Consider the following 15,890-nt stretch of genomic DNA (forward strand, 5'->3'; position numbering starts at 1 on the left):
TCTATGAGAGTGCAAGAATAGCCTTATTTGAGTCGGATGCCAAAGCCCATATATATGTTTTAATCAAAGAGTTGATGCGTGAGATAAAATTGTGGCACTGACTAGGACTTCTCTAATGATCTGCTTGCATGAGAAGAAGAGAAATGAGCTTTAAGCAGCTGGGCTTGTCTCAGCTCTTGCCATGTTTTAGTTATATTGTATGCCCTATTACTGTAATTGGGCTTTTTTTCTTACAGTGATATTGAGTACTCAGTTAAACAGTTAAACTTCACTGTCACTCAAATGATTGTCCCAAATTTACAACACCATAACTGTAATCACATTCTACCCTTTAACAGACAGATTTTAATGCAGTCCACAAAGGTCAAAATGGAAAAAAAAAAAAAAAAAAGAAAAAAAAAGGAATATCACATTAGTAGGTTAATACAATATCCTACAGTATTACTGTAAATGCTTAACAGTAGAAAATAGTAGAGGTCATAATTTAAATCAAATTATGTAAAATTTAATTATACAATTATTCATTTAGGTCACAATTAGAAATGTGCAGAAGACATTAAATTTCACACCATTTTTAAAGAATTGCTTATAAAAGATTCAAATTAGTACCTGTCATCTGACTTTCAGTATTAACTTTAAAATACCCATAGAAATATAAAATTAAGATTGAAAACATAATAAATTTTGAAAAAAAATATTATTGATGTACAGGTCTCTTCTATTATCCATGCCTATAGTACAACTGTAAGAAAGCTAATATACAATGTTTAAAGGTATTATTTGTGTTGAAGCTTGTTTGTTTGTAGTTTCCTCTAGTTATGCATACAATGAAATACTCAAACAAGTGAAATGTTGCCAATTGCTATTTACAAACAAGGAATCCACCAAAATCGAAATATAAAAGCATGCAAAAGGGAAAAATCCTTGAAGCTTGCTGAGATTGTATGGAGCAGAAGACACTAAGTAAAATGATGTGTTCAAATCAGTGGCTTCGGGTCTGATAAAACTACTCTGGACAACAATCAACTGTAGGAGATTGTTTAGTAGATTTAACACACAGATCATTATATGAGTTTGAACAGTACTACCCAGCTAGTGCTAATAGATTTAAAGTTGTATTATTTTGGGAATATTTTAGGGCAATATTTTATATCTTAAATGTAAGTTGAGTTTAAAAGAGTAGTTCTGTATATCCAGGGAAGTTAACTCACATATGTTGAACTTATCTGTTTATGGGGCAATATAAAAATCAACATTGAATTATGGAACTGGATATCTGGAACCATAGCAACAATTTTTAGCATGCTGGTCAAACACCCTTTCACTGTTTTTCCTTTCTCATAACCATCTGTTTAATTCTCTTGGAAGTTAAGTCAATTTACCATCTTTCACATGTTTGAAATAGGTGGTCCTTTTGCATCACTGAGGTACAAAATTGTCTTAAACACAGGTCTAAAACTCAGTGTTTGCTTTGGCACAGTTTCAGTAATTTTAGTTGTGTGCGTTTTGTATCCAGTATTTGTAAACTGAAAAGATTACTTGTCTTCTGAGCTGAGCTCTTCTGTAAACTCTAGGTTAAAAAGTATTCTTGACTCTGTGTCTTTCCAGGAGATACATTACCACCCAGAACTGATGCAGAGGAGTTACTCAAAAGCCTGTAAAATTAACAACACAGCCATGGGCAGTGGACTGAAAATGCTAATTAATGTCTCATTGCAGACTGTGGGATGAGGCAGGATTCATTATTGTCCTGGCTCTGCCACTTAGTTCACTTCTGGAGATTTTGTATTTTAATGTAAGTGGACCAGCATTTCTGACTGAGTTTAGTTAAATTGTCTGTTCAGAGAACATTTTCACATACTTCTGTGGAGATTAAATGCCTTGCAGAAGCCTCTAGTTTTCCCTGGACAAAGTTGTTATTTATGGGCATCATCAAACCCATGCTTCATTCTAGTAAATTTTGTTGTTTCTACTTTTCACTTTTGTCCAATTCTAAGTTACAATTTTCAGTTAATTATTATACCAGGCCTGAGTTTGCTGGGCTGCTCTTTGCCCAGAAGTGAGTTTTTCTGGGATGCCAAACAGAAAAAGATCAGATATCTTAAAAACCCAGATGGATGTGGGAGGCTTATTTATAATAATTTAACAATTTATCTAAGATAGTGTCTTGTAATACCTGTAGACTGATATCTTATGTTAGTAAGTGATTATGAGGAGCTGATATTTGAAAAGGAACAAGTCATGCTTTGTGACTTTTTAATATCTTCAAAATGTATTTCTTGTTTTTTACTACAAATGGTTCGTTAGCAAACAAGCAGCATTTGTGGAAATTTGTAAATTCTGCTATGTCTTTGACTACTGAAAAATGTGCAGACATGAAGAATGCAGCTGCAGCATTTTGAGGGACGGCTCCTATGTACACTTGCACTTGAAAGCACCACCTGAAATAATACAGATACTGTGTTTTGATGGAGCAAACAACAGAAAATGCAGATTGTATTCCTGCTTCCCAAACTGTTGTAAACATACATTAATATATTAATGTTTGTGAGGCTTTCTGACACCTTTTAAATGTGTCATAAAAACAAATCCTATCATGGAAAAAGATACTTATTTTTAAAGTAGGGCTCAGATGTTCTTTGGTAAATGAGGTATGGGACTGTATGCTGAAATATGATGCTAGCAGAAAACACAGAACAGCTGTCTCATTCATGGAATCTGGTCCATTTCGTAGACAAAATGTGGTAATTTTTCCTATGGAAATATATTGTGCAATTGTGTAATAAATTACTAATTAAAACAAGGATGCCAAAAGAAACAATGACTTTTTCATTATTAATTCCTTGAATTTTGATGATTTTTCTTTACAACTGAAGTAAAATGTATGACAGGAAAAACACCCCTCTAAACATTGCCTCTGAAGTAGGTGAAGCTGGTATAACCAGTTAAACTGGATTCTTGGAGAGGTATTCAGCCCTTTACAGAGCATACTCAATTGTTGTGGGGATTTAACATTCCTTTGCTCTAGGTAGTAATTAATCATGATTCTTCAGCTCCTTTTTAATTATGTGATTGATGATTTCTGATACATCAAAAGAAAATGAAACAAATGGAAATCAATTGGGAAATGAGACTGGAAAAAAACCCCAAACAAACAGCAAAACCAACACTGTGAGCACCCAGCATGCTGCATAGAACCAGAAGGTGTGGAGGAGGAGATACAATTTTATAACAGATAGATAGAATTCTTCTATTATTATAAGCGTAATAGTTAAAAGTTAGAAATGCAGCTAATTAAAGTCCTCATCTTCTCATTACTGTAATCCCAATATGTGTAGACGAGCTTGTTCCTCACACATGTGATGAGTGACATAATGAGTGACAAAGCATTATATGGCATGAGAATTATATGTCTGGAACCTTTATTTATTAATATCTGGAGATTTTTAGCATTCTTTTCCCCAACTCTCCTTTTCTATCTCCACTCTGAGACCTTAATGAGTCTGCCATCGAGTGTTAGTTGACTCTGCTCTTAACATATTTCCATTGTCAGTTTTAAAAAAAAGTTGGGAATATTTATCTATTGTGCCCAGGAGAGGGAATACATTATATTGTAATGGGTGAACTCTCTTACTCTGGGAAACAAGATTAATATCTCCCAGAGTGAGAATAGGAAGATTGTGGCTGAACTGAACTCTGTAGATGTGATGAACTCAGTAGAGCAAGGAATAAGAAGCTCATGAATGCAAGAAATTCAAATGGATCTTTATCCCAGGAAGTAAAAGAGAGGCCAACAGAGCCATTGTTGGCTTGACAATGTGATCCTTAAAGGTAGAGAAGCAGAAGTATTTCAGGATGTCAGACACACGTTGTGTTCTCTGATTCTTATAACATCTTTGAGAGAGAGGTAAAAGAAAACAAAAAAAGAGTAGGGGTCACAAAGACCACTGCACACACCACAGCAAGAAGACAAGCAAAGGCAGAAGTGCAAAAGGCCATTGGCAGGGCGCATTTTTCTATTTTTAAATAGGAGGGTAGACGAGATGAGCAGCAGGAGTCTCATACTTGTGAGGCAGTGATCAGCAGGAGGAAAGGAACCAGCTCCGGATGAAATGGGGATCATCAGCTGGACAGTCATACTATTTCACAGTCTGCTGGGAGGTCTGGCCTTCTCTTTCATCTTGAGGATTTTGTAAGAAAAAAAAGACAACTGGACAAAGAGTTTTTCCTAAATTCTGCTGGGATAGCTTTAGCTTGGGGTTTTGGGGTGTTTATTTTTTTGGAGGATTTTGACTGTTGGCTTTTTTTGTGTGTGTCCAGAAGTAGTATTGGTGTTAATTTACCCTCTCCCTCCTCCAAGGTAACATGAAAACTTGATAGGATATTTGAATCATTCATTGGAAAAAGACAGGTTTAATATGCCTACATTTATCTTCATTTCTATAAGCTAGCATGTTCTGAAAGTTCCTGCTGACACACAAAACTTGCTTGGAAAAAAATTTGATTCAAACCATTCACTTCACTATTGAGATGATATTATCAGTGATTTCATGAGAAAAATCTCTTTAAATGGCTGTATAAATCTCATAAATGGGAAAACAGTTACTCTGATTTGTACTTGCTGTAATAGTAGATATTCTGTGAATAAAGAGATGGCTCTGCTACAGGATAGATATCAGATCATTGACATTTAACCCAGTGACTCTTGAGCCTAATAGGAGGTCATTGATGAAAACACATTTGGCAATTTCAGCTCATCTTCTTTCTGATGGAATCCTATATCATCCGAAACAATTACACATATACTGTGTACGTACATGCATAGCTGGCATAAAGTTACACATGAAGAGGACTCTGAGAATACTCCAAATTGGAAAAGTCTACAATAGCAATAAAAGTTTATCATTGTGTGTCATTGGCCTAGTGTTAATGTTGGACATTATTTGAAGGACTGAGAAACTCTGGGGATCTCTAATAGACAGCAAAGTCTCTCATCCATAACTCATAGCTTCAATCAGCTCAGGTCAGCTGCGGCAAAAATCATCACTTGACACAAGTCTGTGATAGCATACAATGAGTTGATGATGTTTTTTTTTTTTCCACACAAAAAAACCCCATCACCAATGAGATCCTACTGGCCTCACCCACTGAGGATGCAGATAATCTCACCAGGGTCAGAGGGACCAAACACATAAAGCAGCTGAGGCATGGCATCCACAGCTGCAGTCAGGACAAACCCTGTGAAGCCAACCTTCTGCAAACCTATGGCTCCAGCCTAGATACTTTGGGATCCAGCAACTTAGGAACTGCTTTACTTGTGGCTGGAGAAGCTCTTCCAGGTGTCTCCAGATTGTTGTCTCTAATTTTTAACAGAGATAAATGATCTTTCATAAAATTGTCTCAAATGTAGACACTAATGCTGGTTCTTTTCCACCTGAATGTAAACTTGAAGATCTTACCAGATTATATTTAATTGAAACTTTCAGTGGCTTCAAACATCTAGGGGCCTAGATGACTCATGTTGGTACACAGATTAAATAGACTGGGTTTTTTTGACATTGGAATGAAAAATGCCCATTTTGCAAGGCTGGATGTATACTGGCAAAGCACTGTGGGAGAGACTGAACCTCTCTTGGGTTTGTAAAGGCTTTCTGTGGTCTGTAAACGTGGTTTTTGCTATCACTTAATTCAAGGGGAAATGTATGGAGGGAATTGGTTATTCTCAGGGGGAAGTAATGGCAAGGTTCAGTGGCTTAAACCAACTCATGTGATTTTGTACAGGAGTAAGAAAATGTACAACTCAAGCTGATAAGTGTATTTGCAAGCTGATGAGGTATTTTCTTTAAGTCCTACAAAGAAGATTGCTGGTATTTACATGCCAGATTTAGTTCTGGGGAGATAAGGTGAACAGAGAGGGGAGATCAGCATATTGAGCTACCTGGTTTTGAAAGAATCGGGTCAGTTTCTCATAGGTCAATTTGACTCTTTACAGGTTTTCTGCTTATTAAAATGAGCTAACCAGAGGTAACTACTAGCTGCTGAAATTCTTGACTGGCTAACAATTGTGAAAGGCAAAAATATTTAATAGCTGTTTTGATGACTGAAGCTAGTACTCTAGCTAACGACGGTGAGAAACAACAAAATGGAACCAGCAGTAACTTGTAAGATCCTGTGGTATAAAATATAAAAATTGAGCTAGATGGCATCACCTTTATAGAACTTGCTTACAGAGAAGATGCCATAGAAGGGGTCTGGAGCAAAGCTTTTGGAGAAATTTACCAGTTTACAGCTGACAAAGTGGGGTTGATTTCAGCTCACAACTTGATACCTAAATATAGTCAAACAGGAATGAGATATTTAACTCCTATTACAGTAAGCCAAAATATCACTGTGGTCAGTGACCTCTACAGGGATATCTAATGCTTTTAGACACATCTCAAGATATTTCACTAGTTCTTGGTGAAATATCTTGAGATATGTGGCTGTCTCACCACAAGTGTGCAAGCCTCCCATAAATCCTATGCCATATATGCCAATCCCAACAGTTGTTCTTTATGGTATCCCCAAACATCTTTGTTGGAGGAATTGTCTTTGTCCTCCACTGAATATATTTTGAGTTTTGGCATCTAGTTCACATGTAGATACTTAATTTAGGTGCTACAGGTGGGACCTGATTTTCACCTCAGGTATCTCTTTATGGAAAACTGGTTTTCTTGGAGCTTGGAGCAGGGTTGGAAATTTCCCAGTTACAGAGTCCAAAGTGGAAAGTGAGTGTAGTGTGGTTGTCAAAAAAACATCACTCAGTGATTTTAACATGGGCAAAATTTACAGTTAAACTGAGGATGTGATCTGCTGTGAGTAATGCTATGTCAAGCTGTCTCTGAAAGGGGCAGTCCTTGTTCTCTTGCCCTCACTGTGCCATGGACTTCTCCTTTTTCATTTCAGGGAATCAATTGTCTGTATCAGCAAGATGAATTAGTTCAGTGGGCTGAGAGGACAAAACCCTGCATTAAAAAGAAAAAAAAAAGTATTTTTCAGAGTTAGTTTTGCACTTGAACACCATGCAGTGAATCAACTCATCCTCCAGGTGAACAAAAAGACGGAAAAGGAAACTGAAGACTTTCCTTCAGCTTTTTGGACTCCTTTGGCATAATTGTAGTGGTAGCATTGGCCTAAAGGCATTGGAACAGAGGGAAAGCAACTTGTAACACCTAGGTAAATCTAATGCTTATATGTAGATATATTTTACCAGATTTTTCTTTGTTTTATATGCTGTCAATATATATCATGATGGAAGCACTACCTCTTGGGATGATTAGGAAGATATCTGCTTTTCCACAGGTTGTCGAGTAGACTGGAGTGTATTTATGTGTGTGTGTGTGCACACTTCAGAATCAATATAGAAAAGCCTGAACCCACTACTTTTGCTTGGTGATCATACCATCATATGTGTATATTATGAAGATAAATGCTTTAAAAGAAATGTATTTTTTAATTAACAATTTTAAACTTCAAATAAGTATTTAAAAAATTAGAAAATAATTTTTAGTAGTTTAAGGGTATTTTCAATCTGTTCTGTGAAGATGTCTTTTTCTGCATATGATCTCATTCTGGCAAAGCATTTAAGAATACAAACAACAAAATAATTTCTTTCATTGTCTTCTTTCCAGGTCTTGGGGCAAGTAGCTTAGTTATGTTAAGATGCTTGTTTTATCTTTTAAATGTTTTGTGAATGTTTGAAGAAAATATCAAAGGAATCCTGAATAAATGAAAAGTGATTTGATGTAGCAAAAGGGATCTAATCATTGGGATCTGTGTTTGTGTATCCATCCAAAGTAAGCAAAAAAGACAAAGGAAATTAGATGAAGCTCATACCTCTCTGCTAATGTCTTCACTTATGTATCAATATCTTCTTTAATGAAAAATCAAAGCTGCTATTGCAGCTGAAGAAATAGTGCTTTTGGGAGACAAAAAGACTAAAAGAAACGAGTATTTATTTTTGGAGAATATTTTAGGAAGAACAATCACAGATTTAAAATTCAATACTACTGGGGACTAAAAATTCACAGGGTAATAAACATTACCCCTGATTCAGATAATTTCATTACTTACATGTAAATCAGAATTTGGAACCACAGAAAAGAATGTTGGCAAGGATAAATAAAGGTATAGTGTTGTTTTCTTTGCAGTCTGAAGGGCAGAACATGCAATCCAAGCTTGAATGTCTAAGAAAAAACACCCTCAAATCTGTTGTAAAATAATTATTTTTACTACAACTCATAACTCCTCTTTTCTTATATAACTAGATAGCCCACTGCTTTTACAATATGTTTGGTCCCTTCATGTGCTAGAACATAACTGAAGAATAGAGTTATGCATATTTTCATCACAGTGCTCTGAAGAACTCTTTTAATCATATTTTGTTCACTGGCTGGGAGAAAATTTCCATAATCTTTGTTGTTAAATTGGTATTTGATAAATTGGTAATCATGGCTATCTTGATTAAAACATGATTAAAATACTCTTCAAAGTAGGGGAAAATATATACTTTCAAGGCTTACATTGCCTATACATTTTAAGATCATTTAACAGGAAATCGGTATCACCTCCTGCAAAAATTCTTGGTAATGTTCTGCAAATTATTACACATCATTATGCTCACCTGTGCCCTTTATAGGCATGGTGTTCCCAAGGACTTAAGATCCCCAACATGTTTGGGTGTATATGCACATGTATCTCAATGTGCAGAACTGAAATTTTTAATCCCTTTCTAATCAGGTCTGAACCCCAAGAAATTATGTGAACTTGTGAAGTCTGACCCAAGGAAATGACAGAAATATGTTAATTGCAGGTTGTCCTCTTATTTGTCTCTCCCTAATCCTACAAATGCTTAATTATATAAACTAGATGGGTTTCAGAGGAGTTTTGAGAGATCCAAATTTTTGAATAGCCAATTAAATTGAGATGAGGAAATGGAAGACCTAGTTATGCATTAGTAGCTTTGTTATTCACTTATTTTGGGAGAGTCTATTAATTTATTTGGGAGATCTGATTAATTAAAATTAACTGATGAAGCTGATGTTGCATCTAGATTACTGTCCACCTGGAAATATGTGTCTCCTGCTTCCCACCCATGCCCAAAATCCCACGGTGACTATGTTTGTACTGAAGTCCATGGCCTCACAAAACAGACGTGATCATTACTTCAGAGAATTCTGCTCAGGGTAGACCAAACTTGTTATTTGGATGATTCATCATGGGCAAGGCTGAGCCATGCACTCTGGCTCCAGTCACTGTTATCCTTCTGAACACTGCTTTTGTCTGGACCAAGTGGGTTCCTGGGTATTTTTGCTGAGCCTGCCACACACTGCTCTTTGGCTGGCAAAACGGGAGAGATGGGGAGTTATGTGGGAAAGGGTAAGAATCCCTTAAACTGGGAAACTGAAGGAAGTCCTAGAAAGCAGAAGGGAAAATTTTCTATCAACTCAACTGAAAATGAGTTAGCAAACTAGGCAACAAAGTTCCACTTGACCTAAACTTTCAGCAACAATGAAACCTGTGTACTCACGTTATAGACTATGCCCTTATGCACAGTATTCTGTATGGAAAATCCTGTATCAGTCACATTGTAAAAGACCTAGATCAACTTAAAAAAATAAAACCCAATAGAATGATTACAGCCGCTGCATAGAATGACAAGTATTATCAACAAAAATTAATCAGGCGCATCTTTTAGTGAACTCAATTAATAATGTGCAACAACAGGGTCTCTTTTCTTAAGATGAAAATTAATTAGTGGAGGGAAGGTCACTTGGAGATGCTGACATCACTCATCAGAGTGCTCTGGCAGCTCTAATTATTTGTCTTCCAGGCTTGGGTGATCAGAAATTATTGCAATACCTGAGCAACATTTTGAAAAAGCTTTGTGCATGGCTCTTTTAATTAGACCTGGTATTTGATTAATGCAGTGGAAGCATTTAGATCAGCCTCTTATCATTGAGTGACTTAGAAGTTTTGGGGTATTACAGAGTGCAAGACAGGGTCACTGCAGTAGATTTTTAATTCAGACTTTTAAAAAAATCAGCCTTAACAATTTAAATGAACATGCACATCCTTTCTCTTTTTCTTTATCATTACCTTGAATGAAATTATATATTTTCACTATCAACTGAGGTAAACTGCATAGTGTGTGAAAATGTAATTTGTGTGTGCATAATAATACACAATTTACATTTATATATATAAATTTCAAATCACCTACTAATTTGTGCAAGCTGGATTTATATAAGGTTGCAGCAAAGCAGAACATTGAGCTGTAATCTATACTGCATTGACTTTTTATTTATTTTGTTTTTATTTATATATAGAAACACACACACTTGTGTGTGCATAAATATATATGAATGATTTCCTGTTAGAACTGTGTGAATAATTTGGAGCAATTTTCAATGCCTTTGAAGCCAGGTATTGGCTCTTGTTCTAATGAACCTACTTGGTGGTATAGGTTGTACTGGCAAATGAGTAGTAGGCAAACACAAAGAATATAAATATTATTAAATGTAGTAAAAAAATAATACTACACATTCAAAAAAAGGGAACACTAGTAAAAAAATATCTGCCACAGATCTCAATCAAACAATTAAAAGCCGCTGTGGACAATAAGAGATGGCAAATGCTCTTAGTAGATGGAAGCTTTCCACTTCTTGTACCTCTGAAATCTTGCTGGTTAGTTTGGAAACACAACTGCCATGGCTCCTCTGTCCATGGCTCCTCTCTGTCCAAAAGATCTTATTATTCTAAAGTCTTCCTAAAGCAAAGCTGAACTTCTAATATATTGATTGTTACAAGTACACAAAATGCTTGAAATTTTGTTAATCAATTTTGATTACGAATGACGTTTAAATTTAGAGCATATACAGAATACCATTGAAAATACAGAATACTATTTCATAGGCAAACAAGAAGGCAAACCAGTGATATATTTCCCCCATGTTTTTAAATCAAAATAAACTCTGAAAAGAGCACAGTTCTAAGGAAGTTAATGTAATTGTTCTGGCTGAACACTATAGATTTGGCCCATTATATTGCATTCTCTCTCTGATTTCCTCCCAGCATGGTTTTATTATGACATAGCTTTAAATCATAAACTTATTCAGTCTAAGAGACTATAAAACAGAGTAATCAATTTTTATTTTTGATGTATTTGGTTATTTACAGCTTCATTGTCCAACTAGGGAATATGCAGCACTGATATACCACCACTGACTTCAATAGAATTATACCCTTTTATACTGAGGCTGAATTTGGCAATAACTGCTAAAAATGAACATATCCAGAAAATGTAATAAATTGCAATTTCTCATAAAACTCTGTGAAATAAATTGCTTGGAATCTCCTATTACTTAAAGTTCTAAAAATTATGTTTTACTGTATCAGATATGATTTGTTTGTCTCACCCAGATGGAAAGGGGTCTAGAAATTACTTTCTGGGTGGAAGGGATCACATACTGAAATAAAAATACTCTTGTAGTACAACCTTAAGATCAGTCAAGGCCACAGAGGATAGTTTTCCTCAAAGTTTATGTTGTGGTAAGTCAGGTTTTTTTTTACTGGCCATCTGAGCTGATTTACAGGAATGAAGGCATGAGTTTCTGTTGCCCAGGGCTACAGAATGGTTCCAAACATTGATTTCTCATTGTCTACCAGATCTAGTACCATGAAGCAAGTGTAATACTTCTCTGCAGTGGTGTGATCTTAAGGACTAGATTTCAGTGATCTTTTAAATTCATTTTTGTGGTCAAAATTTAGTATTTAAATAAAATTCATGCTACTAAATAAAAAATTATTGAAACTACTAAGAAGGTTTTCAGATACAGCTAGTGCTTTGAAATTTATTTTCTATGCGGTAATAAACTCTTCTTGGTAATTTTATTTAGGCTTACACTGTATCCAAATTGGGAACAGCTGTTTGGCTTTTTAGACAATGCCCTGGAAATTTCTATAAACATTTGTGGAGGCAAATTCTGGAAGATGTCATATTAAATGAGGCAAAACATAAACATTCCTTTTTTTCACATCACATGGCCAGGTACATTAAAAGATGTTAATATGTGTTTAAAGTTACATTTGAAAGAATAGAGCAAAGCAAATAATAACATGGTGAAAGAATATTAAATAATTGATCTTCACTTAAAATTTTGGGCAACTCAAGATTGATTTTTGACTGGTAGCTTACCCAAATTTCATTGCTTTGCTAATAGAAAGAATACCTTTTACTCTGCTACCAATTTTAATTTAATGTAATTCTCCTAGTAGTGTTCTGTCACACCTGTTTGCAGGAAACCTGTTTCAGACTTCTGTGTGAAAGGTCTCACACCAGAGCAGGGTTATGATTTAGTTGCATACTCAGAGGAGTCTAATATCATGTGAGATTCTGTGTGGTACCTCCTCCACTTCCAGGTGCCATTCCTAGAGCTCATCATATCAGTACCTCAACTCTTGGCCCAGGAAGATGCAGACATTTGGGGCGTCCTCCCATAACACTGTTATTTTACTGTGAGATCTTAACTTTAAAAGAATGAAAATGTTCAAGCAGATGTTGGAAATACACCAAATTCCAATATGATTTGACACTTAAGAACAAATCAGTTGTTGAAATCTCCTTGAGGTGGGCACAAAACAATGTCTAGTTCTTGCAACTCAAATCTTATTGTGACGTCATTTAGCAGGTGTTTCCAGTCAATTTGTTTAGAAACACACTGTATGTTTTTATTCATTTGTAGCTGTCATATTAACTCCCTTCTTTTATCATTTATCACTAAAGAGACAAATTCCTAGAACTTTATGGCTGAATATTTTTGTCAGTTTACTTAGGGAATTTCTGGGATAACATTAATCTAATTTACAACAGTAAACTGGAGAACAGAATTTCAATAATGTGAAGAACTTCATAGGCACATGCCAGCAAAAAATAAATGCATGGAAATGAACTGCAGTTAGTTGAACACTTGGGTTCATTTTACTTTCTATTATTAGACTTAAACTTTGTCCACTGTTCTTTGTTGTTCATTAATAGACACATTTTATATAAAGCCATACTTGCTGATCTTGTACAAAAAAAAATGTGCACAGAATACCATTGCTTCCAGATTTCAATATGTCATAGCAGCATTTGGATCATATTTTAAAAAATGTATATTTTTGGTGCTTTCTTGAAACAGACATCTGTGAAGTTTTTTAAGGACTGGCTTTGCTCGTTGTTTAAAATGAGTTACTTTGTACCAGATGCCTGGTGTAATTTATGTTAATGTTAATTAACAATATTTGAAGCAAATAATGATAAATAGATGCCCCCCCAAACATTATACATCTAGTTGTCTAGGTAATCAAATTAGCACAAGCTTTGCCAGTGTTTAGACATAGGTCTTTATTAGAAAAAGTATACATCATTCCAGCTGTGATATTTCTTATGCTTATTATTTTGATCAAACTTGAATCACAAAATTACTCTAAAGAAATTTACTGCCTTTGGCAACTATTTATCTCTGATTCTGGAGGCTAAGCTTTATTTCTCCTTCCTGCAAATACAAGATTAAAAGAACTCTACATTTAAAAAAATAATGCAAAGTACTTTGTTTTATGAAATCCTTTGTTAAAAGGCCCTCAGCTTTCATAATAGCAGTAAAATCAGGTATTTCTATCTATTTATAAAGTACATAGAAGTCTATTCTTGTACTGCTTTAGTTAAATAACCATATAATGAAGATAGGCTTTTATGTGTGTTAATTTTGACCGTCATACAAAATGCTAACTGATGGGCAAAGGGAAGTTGCACACTTATATTAAAGTTGTGTATTACATTTTATATCAATTAAATAAATATTATACAAATTCCCACTACTCTTTGTTTAGCTGCGTGGGGCTCAGCTGTGTTGCTTCTAACCCCAACTACATCACTTCAAATTACCAGTAAATTAACAGAGTAACACTTTCAACCTCAGAGCAGATTTGATCCAAATAGTCTTTAAATGCCATTTCTGTTCCTATTAACCTAAAGATCGGCATAGCAGATATTTTCGTAAGGCTGCCCAGCAATACAGGGCATTAATGGCTAAGTTGTGACAGCACTTTTCATGATGATTTATGATTCAGTGTTTAACTTGATTACTCCACTGCTGACTCTGAATACTATTTCAATTAGTGCACAGAAGGTCACATCACAAATATTCCTCTATAATCTATTCCTATTAACACTACTACACAGAGTAACCAAATATTTTCACCCTTGTTGATTCAAACCATCCATAGCACTAACTGCAGACTTGTTTACCAGTTTACTTCTCTGGACACATCTGAAATGGTAATTTTTGGTGCTTTGAGTATCATTAGTAGCTGCACCATGCCATAATGAATAAGCATCCCTTTGCTCAAGTACATGCATTCATAATTATCAAAGGTTTAGATATTTTAAATGGAAGGTACATTTTAAGAAAGAACTCACCTCTAAATTATTATTTCACAGCTAATCATGAAGGAGAAAATAATGAGAAGACATTTAAGAAGCACAACAGGAAAGGTGAGCAAGTTACACTCAGGAGAATGCACAAATCTAGGGGTAGGGATCTTAATAAAGATGAATTCTGAGAGCCGTGATTTGCCTGATGGTTATCTAACACATTCCTGCACACACCTCTGGTGTTGCTGGTGGTAAATGAGGAGCAGCTAAAGTTTGGAAAGCTAAAAATGGGAGCTTGAGAAAGCTGGACAGCTCAACCAGAAACCTTAATTCTCCTGGTCCTACTCACATATGCTTTCTGCCATTTCTGAGTCTTGAAGAAGTACTTTTGTGCCTCAGACTTGGGTAGGAGAAACATGCTAATGCTTCCAACTCAGGTTCTGTCTGCCTCTCTTTTGTCAGGATGGGTTGTCTTTTATTGTTTCATATTTCAGTTTTGTTTGGATCAATAAATTGAACCTCCCTCTCCCCATATTCTCCAAGGGGAGTTGCATCAGTGGATGTGTATAACAGGTGAAGGTCAGTCTCTACCAGTAAACTACAGCAATAGCTGCTGCCCCTTCCTATGCTGCTCCTGAGAGTCCTGTATGACTCTGAAAGCCTTCAAATGCTGAATTCCAGCAAAGATTCCTGGCTTTTGGTTGTTTGTGATTGGGTGAGATGATGGGCTTTTTAGAGGTGACACAGGCTCTCTAGATGAAGTTCTGCATTCACTGAGCAGAAGAGGGAACAAAATTCTCTGATGTCATGGGCAGGGCTTTAAGAGGACAAAAGAGTGGGATTACATCTCAGCCTCTACTCCATATACCATTTACACATTTAAGACAAGCTGATTTTATGTTAATATCAAGTAGGATTAGACACCCTGATGGAAATAGTTTGTATTTCTAGCCTTTCAGAACTTTTAAAAATGCAAATGCAAATATTATCAGTGTTTTTGGGAAGAATACATTCACAGTCTTATTTTTTGAAAACGCTTTTTCTGTGTCTGGGAATGGACTATATTTTGAGTTGGCTGACTTTAGTGGAGGTGACTGCATTAATGTTTCAATTCAAATCAGGAATATGCTTTTAACATCAGTAACCAAATCGTTCCCACTTTCCATGCTGTGGTTGGTATTGCAGAGCAAAGTTAAGAGTGCATGAGCTGGATTCCCTTTGGGATGAAATCAACACAAAGAATGTCATCTAGGAGCCACCAAAAGAGTTCCAGCTGCTAATTTATGTTCATCTTGTGGACCAGATTAGAAGCTCACTGTAAATTTTCCCCTAAACATTTCTGCGTATGTCAGGTCCTTAGCAGCAGCCATTTAGCTCCAAAGATATTGTGTGCAGGTCAAAGAAAGGTTGTCTTTAGATAGTAAAAACCCAAGTA

The sequence above is a fragment of the Lonchura striata genome, chromosome 1 (assembly GCF_050655825.1).
Source record: "Lonchura striata isolate lonStrDom1 chromosome 1, ASM5065582v1, whole genome shotgun sequence".
Taxonomy (NCBI): domain Eukaryota; kingdom Metazoa; phylum Chordata; class Aves; order Passeriformes; family Estrildidae; genus Lonchura; species Lonchura striata.